Source organism: Oryzias melastigma, linkage group LG21 (assembly GCF_002922805.2).
Source record: "Oryzias melastigma strain HK-1 linkage group LG21, ASM292280v2, whole genome shotgun sequence".
Classification (NCBI taxonomy): domain Eukaryota; kingdom Metazoa; phylum Chordata; class Actinopteri; order Beloniformes; family Adrianichthyidae; genus Oryzias; species Oryzias melastigma.
In genome coordinates, this window is record NC_050532.1 from 25,847,847 (window position 1) to 25,859,272 (window position 11,426).

General features: G+C 41.0%; 1 protein-coding gene across 1 annotated transcript in view; it reads left to right on the top strand.

Annotated features, from left to right (window-relative positions):
• lrp1bb (low density lipoprotein receptor-related protein 1Bb) overlaps positions 1-11,426 on the top strand; it is a gene marked incomplete in the record, with an annotated part of 410,583 nt that overhangs the window by 138,562 nt on the left and 260,595 nt on the right.

An 11,426-nucleotide genomic window follows, 5' to 3' on the forward strand; every position in this document is an offset into this window, starting at 1 on the left:
ATTTTGGCTAATTTATGCTTTTTTTTGCTTGTTTTTCAGATTATTTTGGAGTTTAGCTAATATTTCAGCTGCGTGTTAGCTGTTTTGGCAAGCTTATGCTTTTTTTTAGTTTTTCAGGCTAATTTGGCATTCAGCTAATATTTTAGCTGGCTATCGGCTTCAGCGATTTCAGCTATTAGCTTCAGTGTTTTTAGCTATCAATTTCTGCATCTTCAGCTATTAGCACTAGTATCTTCAGCGGCCAAATTTTGCTAATATTCACAGCAGGTAATGCTACATATCTAGATTTTTAGATGGCTAATGATGGTTAAGATATGTCCTTCACATCCAGTTTGTGAATGACCAGATAAGTCGACTAATCTGAAAAAAATAATCAGTGATTAGTCGACTATTAAAACAATAATTTGTGGCAACACTAGTCTGAAGTCATGGAAATTAGTGAAAGGATAATTCACTTAATGGTTTAAAATGCTTAAAACTTCGACCAATCAGGACGCCAAACTCTTTGTTCAGTGATGCAGTTTCTGCGCTCCATTGAATTTTTCCTTTATATAAAGGACGAATGGAGGAGCATTCCAACGCAGGGTTCCTTCACTCTGTCATGGTTCACCTTTCGCATTCTCATGTTTTGTGGATTTTTTTGTTATCCTGAACATATGAACATACCGTTGCTGCACTAGTTGTAGCGATAGCCAGGGCTAGCTTGTGAGCGGCAAAGCTAGCAGCTGAGCAGCAGAGTTAATGGCTGAGCATGGCTAGCTGAACAGCTAAATTAAGAGCTTATCACCGCTAGCTGAGCGGCAAAGCTATTGGCTGAGGGCTGCTAGTTGAGTGGCAAAGTAAGCGGCAAAATTAGTAGTTGAATACCGCAGCGAAGCTAGCAGCTGAGAGCTGCTATCCGAGTGGTGAAATTAGCAGCTGAGTACGACTAGATGAGTGGCAAAGTTACTGGTTGATCACCACTAGCTGAGCGGCAAAGCTAGCGACTGAGCACCGCGAGCTAAACAGCAAAATTATTGTCTGACCTCCGATAGCCGAGCGGTGTGAGGTTAGCCCCTGCTAACCTCTGTGTGTTCGTTGATGAGGAAGAAAGTGATCAAAGAATTGATTGGAATTTATGATTTTTTCTGATAAATGTTGACTCTTTTAACAATAATTTCATGACTTTTATCTCATGTATTTTTCTTTTATGGTTCCTCTAAATTTCTGTCATAAAACTCTTCTCTTCTCCAGATTCTAAAACAGAACGTGCAGTTTAGGGTTTCTGAAAGTCAGATTTTTTTTAAGGAAGTACCAGCTTTTATAATATTTACTCCCAATATTAAAGTGTGTAAATGTGTTTATATATGTATGTATACATGTGTGTGAATGGGTGAGCGTATGTATAAATGGTTTCTAATGTAGGGACCTTTAAAAAGTGTCAGCCTCCAGGCTCAGATTCATTAATGACGAAGCATCCTCAAACCCAAGGCAATAAAACCTCATTATCATAGGAATTAATCAGATTTTTCCCAACTTATTTGTATTATTAAAATAGTATAATTTACCCATTAAGTAAGTATCGCATTCATAAATGATGTTTCTGCAGAAAGTGTTTAACTTTCATTTCTTGTAAATGTGCTCCGACTTATTATTATTCCAGTAAAGTCAATTGAAGCTTAAATGTGCTTTTGTGTCTGCTGTGAGTTTTAGATCTTTTCTGGGTTCCAGCAGATCAAAACTCATCCTACTTTATCTGTGTTTCACTTCATTTAAAGGCAGTTGATAATGAGCAGCTTAATGAATGCTCCGGTCGTATGAATGACACTTTTTCACATCTTTAGTTTCGTCTGGTTACCAAGGTGACTTTCTAACGATGGTAGGAGTCAGGATGTGAAGCCGACACAGCAGGACAGGTGCAGCAGGTGTCGTGCTCTACACTTTCCCAGCAGATACACTGAGGGACACCTGGCCTCTGTGATAAGGTGGTGTTGGCGCTGTTTGCTGCTCTACTGGCACAACAATGACACTCATCACACAGAAAGTGCAACCTTTTCAGAGTTGTCAGAGGTGTAGTCATGGGGTATTTGTCTCTGTATGAAGTGTGAGAGAACAGGAGCTTTGGATTTCCTGCTGTGAGGAGTCTAGTTTGTGGAATAGATGCCTTTTTTGTTTTTGTTCAGTTTGAGAAAGAGTTGTAACATGTTCATAACATGTTAATGATAATTAGCAGTGAAGGTTTTTACTGTCTTTGTAGTCTTATGGTCACAAAAGTCACATTGTGGGCAACTAAATGCACGTTTTTCAGCAAATTCAGGACGTGGCCAAGCGTGGAAATTTGTAATTGGGCACGGCCTCGTTTGCCGCTGAGGTTTTACGAAAAATTTTAAATGCATTTTACTGTTCATTCCTCTCTATAAAGAACCCTAAAGTGGCATTTTGATCCGTCCATGCATTTAAGAGTAATCCTGTAAAAACCTGCAGCAGCCCCTCCCATACCCACTAAAATGAGCGGTTGGAAACGTGCTGACGTAAGATCGATGCCAACAGCCCCCTCCAGGAAGAATCTGCTCTGACAAAGCTCCGCCCCCAGACCAACACAACCTTCAATTTATCCCCTCATCCAGTAATAATCAGCAAAACAACTTTCATTTTAGATGCAGAATACCGTATGTCTTCCAGTTGTTTCCTGTCTGCAATAAACTCCAGCTTAAACAGGAGTTTGTTACTTTTTAAAATTTTACAGCGATTGGAGGATTTTACTCTAAAGGTTGACATCCATCAGTGACTTCCCAAGCATATTTCGAGGATGCACGGTGGCAATCCAGTGACAGGCAGAATCTGTATTAAATCAGTAAAAGTTTAAAAATGTGTAACTTAAATTTGATTCTTTAAGTTTGAGGACATCACACCTTTTATCCAAGATTAGAACTGCTGTCAGGTAAATATTTTTAAACTTTAAAGCTAAGTACAAATTTTACTAGGATCATCCGGGATGGACAAGTGTAACTCCCGACTCACACGGCTAGCATTACGCCGCGGTCTTTACGTAGCTTTAAAAGTGCGAGAGGAAATCCCACTGCAGACAATCTCGCTCGACCCCGGCGATCTGGCCTCTGCGGTGCGGCAAATTTGTTTTGTTGGGTTCAAATTTTCGCTGGACTCCACAGCGAATAAGGGGGGGATTACAGTACTACCTCTATAAGTTGTGGGTTATTGTGTGATCCTACGTCAGTTTGGAGTCTCAGGAGGTCAGTAGCAGAGCCTGTGGCTGCATCATCCAGCAGCTAATATAAGCTATCTGCTGTAGCTAGACCGCTGCCACATCACAACTGAAATATAAAGCTTGCCGTGTGACCTCGGAGTTAACCATCTTAACTGGATCAAGTCTGACTCTAAGGCCCAATCGGAATTCTTCCCTTTCCCGTCCCCTTCGTTTGGCCCTCCAAATGGAGAGTAGCCAGTCCACTAGTGTTAGCGCGAAGCTTCCAGCGCTTGAATGTACATAACAGCTGTAGTTTGATAACTTTAAAAAGGTCATGCTACAACAAAAACTACCAAATACTAACCGCCTCAGTCAATGGTAAAAGGATTAAAAAGTGTGTCCATTTGTAGCGCTTTTCTACTTATACCTACTTATGTCAGTAAACTGAACTTAAGTCTAATTTTTTTTTTTACCTTTAAAAAAAAAATAAAATAAAAACAACTTGTTAGTACTTTCAAAATGGTTAGCTTCACTCTACACTTTATTTTAAGATTTGTTTACTTCCAGTGACAGTAGCGCTGTGCATTGAGCTATTTATTTATTTGTTTTTGTTAAAATCCAACATTATTTCAGAGCAATAAATACATATCCATCCATCCATTTTCTTGACCGCTTCTTCCCTTTCGGGGTCGCGGGGGTGCCGGAGCCTATCCCGGCTACTGAAGGGCGAAGGCGAGGTACACCCTGGACAGGTCGCCAGTCTGTCGCAGGGCACAATAAATACATAGATATAGAATTTTATTTTTACCACATTCTACTATATTTATGAGATCCGGGTATTCGGATACTCGGTCCCAGTATAAACCTAGTAAGCTTAGAAAAGGATCCATGAAGCAAAAGGTCAAACATTTTCAGTGAAGAAATCCAACTTCCAACAGTGTTGATTGACTGTCAAGATTACCCCTTCATACTGATTATTGCTTTAGATTACGCTCCTTGTTGTAAATACTCCCGATAAAGTGGGTTAATGTAAGCAGAAGGACTAAACTATTGACCAGAACCCCCCGACCAAAAATAAAAAAGGTTTAAATGAAGTGGTTGTTTTGTATGATGCATTATTTGTTTTATGTTTGAACAGAAAAAGCTCAGACTCTACAAATAATTGCAATAATTGAGTAGTTCTATAAATACCACTGGGCAAGAATAATGCTCAATCTATTTCATAATTGCTACTCGAACTGCCTCCATCCTCAGTTCTGCAGGTAATTAAGCTACCAGTATTTTTTTCTCCAATAAATATTGTTTCCTTTTAAGTTTTTCAATCTTTTGTGCTTTTTATAATTCATGAGCGGGGCTTTTGCATATTGCAGCTCTCTGTGTAATACTGCCTCGGATCACATTTTCAAGACTTCACTCAAAAGCATTGTTCTTCTCTCTATAATTTAGAATCCCAGAGAAATGAAACATGCATGCATTCACACACTACAAGTGTTTTCTTTAATGTGCACCAATTTGCTTTGCATTGGAAGAGTGTCGGGTTCAGAAATGTAGAACAGATGGAACATACATTGTTGTTTTGGTCTCGTTCTCTGCAGCTACCAGCCTCCGAAATCAAGAGATAACAGCTTTTTTTATTTATTTAGAATTTCTTTAAAGCTATTTTTATTCAGATACTTCTAGCATTGATAGAATAGACAGTAGAAATGAGTAAACTTTGACTAACATCACGGCTGGTTCTGACAGTAAAAGCAAATATTTGTAAGTGGTGACAGAAATCTTTCACATCACAGCTTCTTACCATTCAGTAGTTTAAGCTTTCTCATTAAATTTTTCATTCAGTTTAGATTGTGCTTAAAGCCTTAGAACAGAGGTTTGCAAGCTATTTATCGTCTTAAGACCTGGGGTCTACATATGTGGACATCACATTTTGACTTATAATTCAGCAGCAGTTCATTCTTCTTAACTAGAGTCCAGTGGATACACATGTTACTGCCACGTTAGCCGTTCCAGGGAGGAGTGCGGTCTTATTTATTTCTTCTTTTTTCAAAATAACTTAAATGTAATTTATTCTAAGTCTATATGGCTCCAACATTCCGGACCCTAATTGTTGCAAGAATAGTAAAACAATTACCAAAAATATTACCTAATATGCCACTGTATCCATGACTCATTGGGTCGTTTGGATGGTTAGCTCAAATATTAGCTTGCATCCTAAGTAGGATTAGGTACTGATTGGGTTTTATTCGGTTCCGGTGAAAATGTGTTGTTTTTTGTTTTGGTTCCTATTCGGTGCCAATATTGGTACTTCAGTATTAAAAACAATACAGTATTCCCAAATCAAGTCGTCACATATTGACGTATGGTTAAAAATTGATATTTTGGGTGTTGTCGTTTTTAGACGTGCTGACTGTACCCGTTAAGTCAGAGCTCCACAACCTCCGAGCCCCAAACCGGTGGCCCGTCCCGCTTTCACCACGCAGCGAATTTGCTGCTCACCGTCTGTCAAAAATGTAATCCTGAGCTAGAAGCCGCAGCTAAGTGTGGGTGTCTGTCACACTTCCAATGAATGGAAGACACAAATTATGTAGAAAGATCAGGTTTATTTATTGTGTTCTACAAAAATCTGAAGAAAAAAAAATGAAATCCTTCAAAGATTTTCTTGCTATCAGGGATATCTGGATGACAGCCACTTCCACTGTGTTTCTGTGTCTCTGTGACTGAGTTTGAAGGGTGTCCAGCAATTGGAAAAAATAGGGAACCTTTTTTTATTATTGTCTCGACAGAAATAAGTTAAACATCACTGTTCAGGAGACCCCAGCAGGCTGCTCCCGCTCCCCACAACGGCTGTCTGTCTGCCGGCGTATGGAGCGAGCTCCGCTGAAGTCTGGAGGCTGGCTGCAATCAGAGAACCGCAAAACTTCAACAGTCTTCCAATCTGTCCAGAGTGAATCCCACCTTCATCCAAAAGTTCCTGGAGACGATCTCTGGTAAACCCCCGCGGCTCCAGCGGGCTCAGAAAATGGATGGAAGTTCTGGACAAAACGCTCGTATTGGATTAGTATCTTACTCGCTGATCGAGTTTCTGAAAACATCACGTGCCCAAAGATGAGCTCCTGATTGGCTGATGCGAGAATTGGCTGAACTTCAAAGTACTAAAGAGAGCAGAAGTGATTGATATGCCCTAAGAGAAATGGAAACTAAGCACTGAAATGAGGAACCGATTGCAGCAGCTTCTTTTGGCTTTAGTCGAACCACGTAAATCATAAGGGTTCCTACTTGGAACCTAACTTCGGAGCCCAACTCTAATCCTAAGAGAGTATATAGGATTCAGCCTGTCTCTGGTCTCCATACCCCACAAATAAAGGGAGAATAATATGCAAAGATCTTAAGATTTGAAAAGTGGACAAAACTTTCGGCTTGGATCATGAGTTGAGAAAAGTGGTCAGACGTTTGCTGTTGTTGTAACGCCTTTCTGACATTCAATGGATTTGTGTGATGACAGAAGCTCCGCCCTAAGTGGTTCATTCCATCTTCCTATGGACCTACAATCAAAAAAGGACCAAAGATAGTACGAATTGGTCCAGGCCGAGTCTATTTTATCATGGAAATGCTCAAAGTATCAGTCCAGTGGAAACAAGGCATTAGTGGTCTGCTACCTGCAAACAGGTTTACCCATTTCCGCTCGTTCCCTCCTATAAAGGAAGTAGTGACAAAGCCTTCAACTGTTTTGAAATTGTATCCTTTACAATCTTGTAGACCAAAACTGGAGTCTTTGCTGCCTCCAGTTTTGTTGTATTAATGTCATCTTCCAGTTTCAGGTTTAATTTTCGACTGCACTGAAGAATAGCCGACTATGGCAGTAAGGAACACCTTTATTTATAGACATTTAAATGTTCTATTATCTTGTAAAGAAAATATTTTTGGAGTAACTCCTGTACGTGCAAAATGGTAAATGCAGACTGAAATGCTGAAAGTGGGGGTACCTTATCAAAATCTATGACCAAACTGGCTGTAATTTTTAGAGTTTTCTCTTTTGTGAAAAAAAGTCCTGAGAATAGGAACCAGCATTCAGAAGAAGAAGCGGGGAGGACTCACAAATGCAATAACGTGAGCAAATAAAGCCTTCCTGAACTTCAGTCCCTGAACTCAGATCAGAAACAGAGCAGGAAAGGCTTCGGACTTATATTAGAAAAGACTTTAAACGGGATGCAATTATGTGGCTTTGTTTGGGTTCCCAGCTGTGGAAAAACAGGTGATAAAGTAGCTTAGAAATGACTTCTGACCAGTTGATCCAGAACTTGGTCCACAACGGCTCAAAATGTCACTTGAAACTGCAGAAGCTGAACGGTGACGGAACTTTCTCCTAAATTTGGAAGGCATCATTCCTCCTAAGAAATGCTTCTGACCCGCCGGGGCAGGAACTCTGCACCTTTCAGCGTACGCTGTGGCGTCTGGCGCCTTCACAGCTCTGCTGCAGGGTGAGACCTCCCAGATTGGACTAAATGGATCAGCTGCTCCATCGGTTCAGGATCTGGGGGATTTTGACTGATGCTCTTTGTTGGTCTGTCCACTTTTTGAGTCTTTTCTTCCTCTCCACTCAACAAAAGTCATTCATCCTTCATGTTTTTGCAGGTTACATGGCACCTTTGTGCTCTTAAATCCTGTCACTGAGAGAAACGCCTGATCTGAATACTAACAACTTCAGCTCTGCACGCCGCTCGCTGCTTTGAACATTTCCTCGCCTAAAGCACTGGAAACGTATTCTTTCTTGGTGAATAAATTACTCTGAAATAGTTCACGTATTCATCTTTTTTTTACATTTTGTGTAAAGCATAATATATTACGGCTGGTACGAGACAGTGTAAGGCCAAGCGGGAGGTCAGTCTGAAGGAGACCGTCCAGGAAGCTCGGTCTCACATGACAGACTCGTCTCACTGCAGCAGGAGGAATCCAGGTCGCTTTTCAGCGACCAGCTGGATCTCTTCAAACTTTTTTCCCTCTTCCTTATCTGCCCACCTCTTATGAATATACATGCTGAGCCTCCCAGGGGAGCTTGATATGAATTTGCCCAGATGGACTCGTTTTGCTCACCTTCAGGAAACTCATTCTTAATTGCGCGCTCATGGCTGTGATGTGAACTCTGCGGCTCAAACCAGGTGAATGGAATGTCATTTCTAAGTAAATATACGAGCGGGTGTCACGTTTAAAATCTGCCGGACACGTTCAGGAAACCGATTTTAAATAAATACGGTGCAGAAAAGTCACGGCGCCTTGAGTGGGCGCTCAGACGCTCCTGTGACTTTGTGGTGACCGCTCGGAAGCCCACTTTGATGCAACACGCTGACCTACATCTGCACGCGGAACAATTGATGCCAAGGGCTTCGGACCAAGCTTCATTATTGGTGACTTTGAAGTGAGAATCTGGTTTTCTCCAGCGTTTGTTTTCACACTAAAACGCTCCTTCCTGTCAGTTTGAATCTATAGAAAGGGCTCCTTTGTTGCCACCGGCGGACTCTGCAGTATGCAGTTACAAGTCTTTGTTTTCCAAAGGAATCCTCTAAACGTTGGGCTCACACCGGGTGTAATAAGCACATCAAAGACGGACCTTTTGCCTGAAGGGCTGAAGGCTGGAATGTTTTTCCTTGTTGTCAAAATGGAGAATGACCATGGCCACTCCCAGACGAGACCTGAGGCGGAGCGTTCTGGGTAGAGGCTGTAGATCATCGTATGGAAGAAAAAAATGACTGGAACTAGGATACGAATGCAAAAAAATGTTTAGACACCAAGTGTTGATGTTTGGTTTTTATCTCATTTTTGATTGCAGAATATTTGGATTGTTAAAACTCACATCTCTAATATTTAAAGCTGCGTTCACATAAAACGTGATTCTCAAGTCATATTTGCGTCTGCTTCTTTTTTGCTGCATTGCGAATTCGTGTTGCCTGACTAGTAATGTGTTCATGAGCTTGATGAAAGTGGGAGGAGCTACAGTCAAAGGTTTTTAGCCTTATTGCTACGTGGAGTTGTGTCTGTCTGTGTATATCTCATTCACAATACATGAAAGATAGATTATGTTTTGACAACATCCTACAAATAATCTGTAATCGTGTTTCCGTGTCTGGATTCATGACATCAGCGTCTCTCCTGATGAGGTGAGCTGGACTTCTGCTGCATGATGGCGGCTTCCACCGTGTCTCTGTGACTCAGTTTGAAGACTTGCTGTCCTGCATTAACCTGAGAGTGGAAAATTGCAAAAAAATAAATAAATAACATCAGAGGATCTTTTTATTATTGTTTTGAGGAAAATAAGAACAATTTCACCCAAGAGCTGGGATGGGCTCTGGAAACGCAGTCAGCCTGAAAAAGATACAGCAGGTTAAGAAAGTGGATGGATGGATGGAGGTATGGATGGATGGAAGGACGATTAGATGGGTGGATGGATGTAGGGAAGGATGTAAGGATGGATGGATGATGGATGTAGGGAAGGAAGGAAGGAAGGGTGATTAAATGGATGGATGGATGGATGGATGGATGGATGATCAGATGGATGGATGGATGGATGATCAGATGGATGGATGGATGGATGATTAAATGGATGGATGGATAGATGATCAGATGATTAGATGGATGGATAGATGGATGGATGATTAGATTAATGGATGATCAGATGGATGGATGGATGGATGGATGGATGATCAGATGGATGGATGGATGGATGATTAAATGGATGGATGGATGATCAGATGATTAGATGGATGGATAGATGGATGGATGATTAGATTAATGGATGATCAGATGGATGGATGAATGATTTGATGGATAGATGGTACTTGTCTACATTTTCTCTAAATGTTTTTGTTTTGAAAAACGTACAAAGAAAGAAACTTCAGGTGCACAAAGCTGAATTTATTCTTTATTTCACCAAGAAATCCCATTGAGATGAGATCTCTATTTCAAGGGAGATGTGGGTAAAAAGGTCAAATCACAATAAAAAATACACAGTTAAAACATCAACATAGAAATAAAATACAATTAGAATGAGCAGCACAACAACAATAAGATTCAAATGACTGAACTCTCGCCGCTCCTCCCAAATCGTGCTGGACTGCCACGCCCATCGCTCAAACTGTGTCACATGACCTCAGATTGTATCATTGACTAAACGTTAAAACTGGACACCCCTCACAAGCGTGAATCAGTGAACACAGCTGTAGTCGGCCAACCCGGCCATACAGAGAGTGAATTAAACAGAAATATTCCCCATAATTCTTCTCTGTAATTCTCTTCCTCACCGTTATTTATCATTAAAACCTCCAGGATTTTCCTCCAGTCTTCACACTGACATTCTCTCTGTTTGCTTCTCCCAAACTTTTGATCGATTGCTTGCATTAATGTTTCATAATTTCCTCTTTTATTTGCATATCCTGTCATTCCGAATGATAAACAGAGTCATTTCGGAGTGTGAACCGCGATACAGCACCAGCACGATGGGGAGCATTCAGCTGTTGTTTCCTGATCCGGCGTGAGATTGCTTTACCGTGTGAAGTAAAGGTGAACGCACGTCACATGTAGATTAAACAGAGATAATAACATAAACATAAATAAAGCGAAGAGCCTCCCTGTTGTGTAGCGGTTTAATTGAACAGTTTTCTTGCAGCTCTGAGTGAAAGTGAAGGAGCAGGTGAGCGCATGTCAGGATCGACATGGGTTCACAGCATCTTTCACTTCCTCTGACATTTAGACAACACATTAATAACTACCCTCACACATTTACCCGGGACTAAACTCGACCCGCACCATTGTATTAATCATTAAAAGCCTTATTTGGTAATAGCTCATGAGTACTTGACATTTACAGCAGAATCAGACCATGTGCTCTAAATGGACTGTGAAGCAGGAAAAAAATACACAGAAGACAGGTCAATTATGAATATGAAAAGTGGCAGATAATAAATATGATTCCTGCTTTATGATCATTTCAGTCCCAGAATAGTGAGGCGTGCGACACGGCTTCCATAAAAACCCACCAAACACTTGATTCATGCATTGTACACATTCCAGATTCTAATGTTCTGTTAAACGGCGTAGCGACTCTCTGATTGCCAGAGAGCTGCTCCGCTGCTCACAATTCAACTACCGCCGCCACTCTCATGGCTGCTGCTGCTTGGGATCCCATTTCATCCCTTTACGGACTCTGACTCGGATGTTTCCACTGCAGGCAGGAAGTTTGTTGCTTCCTGAT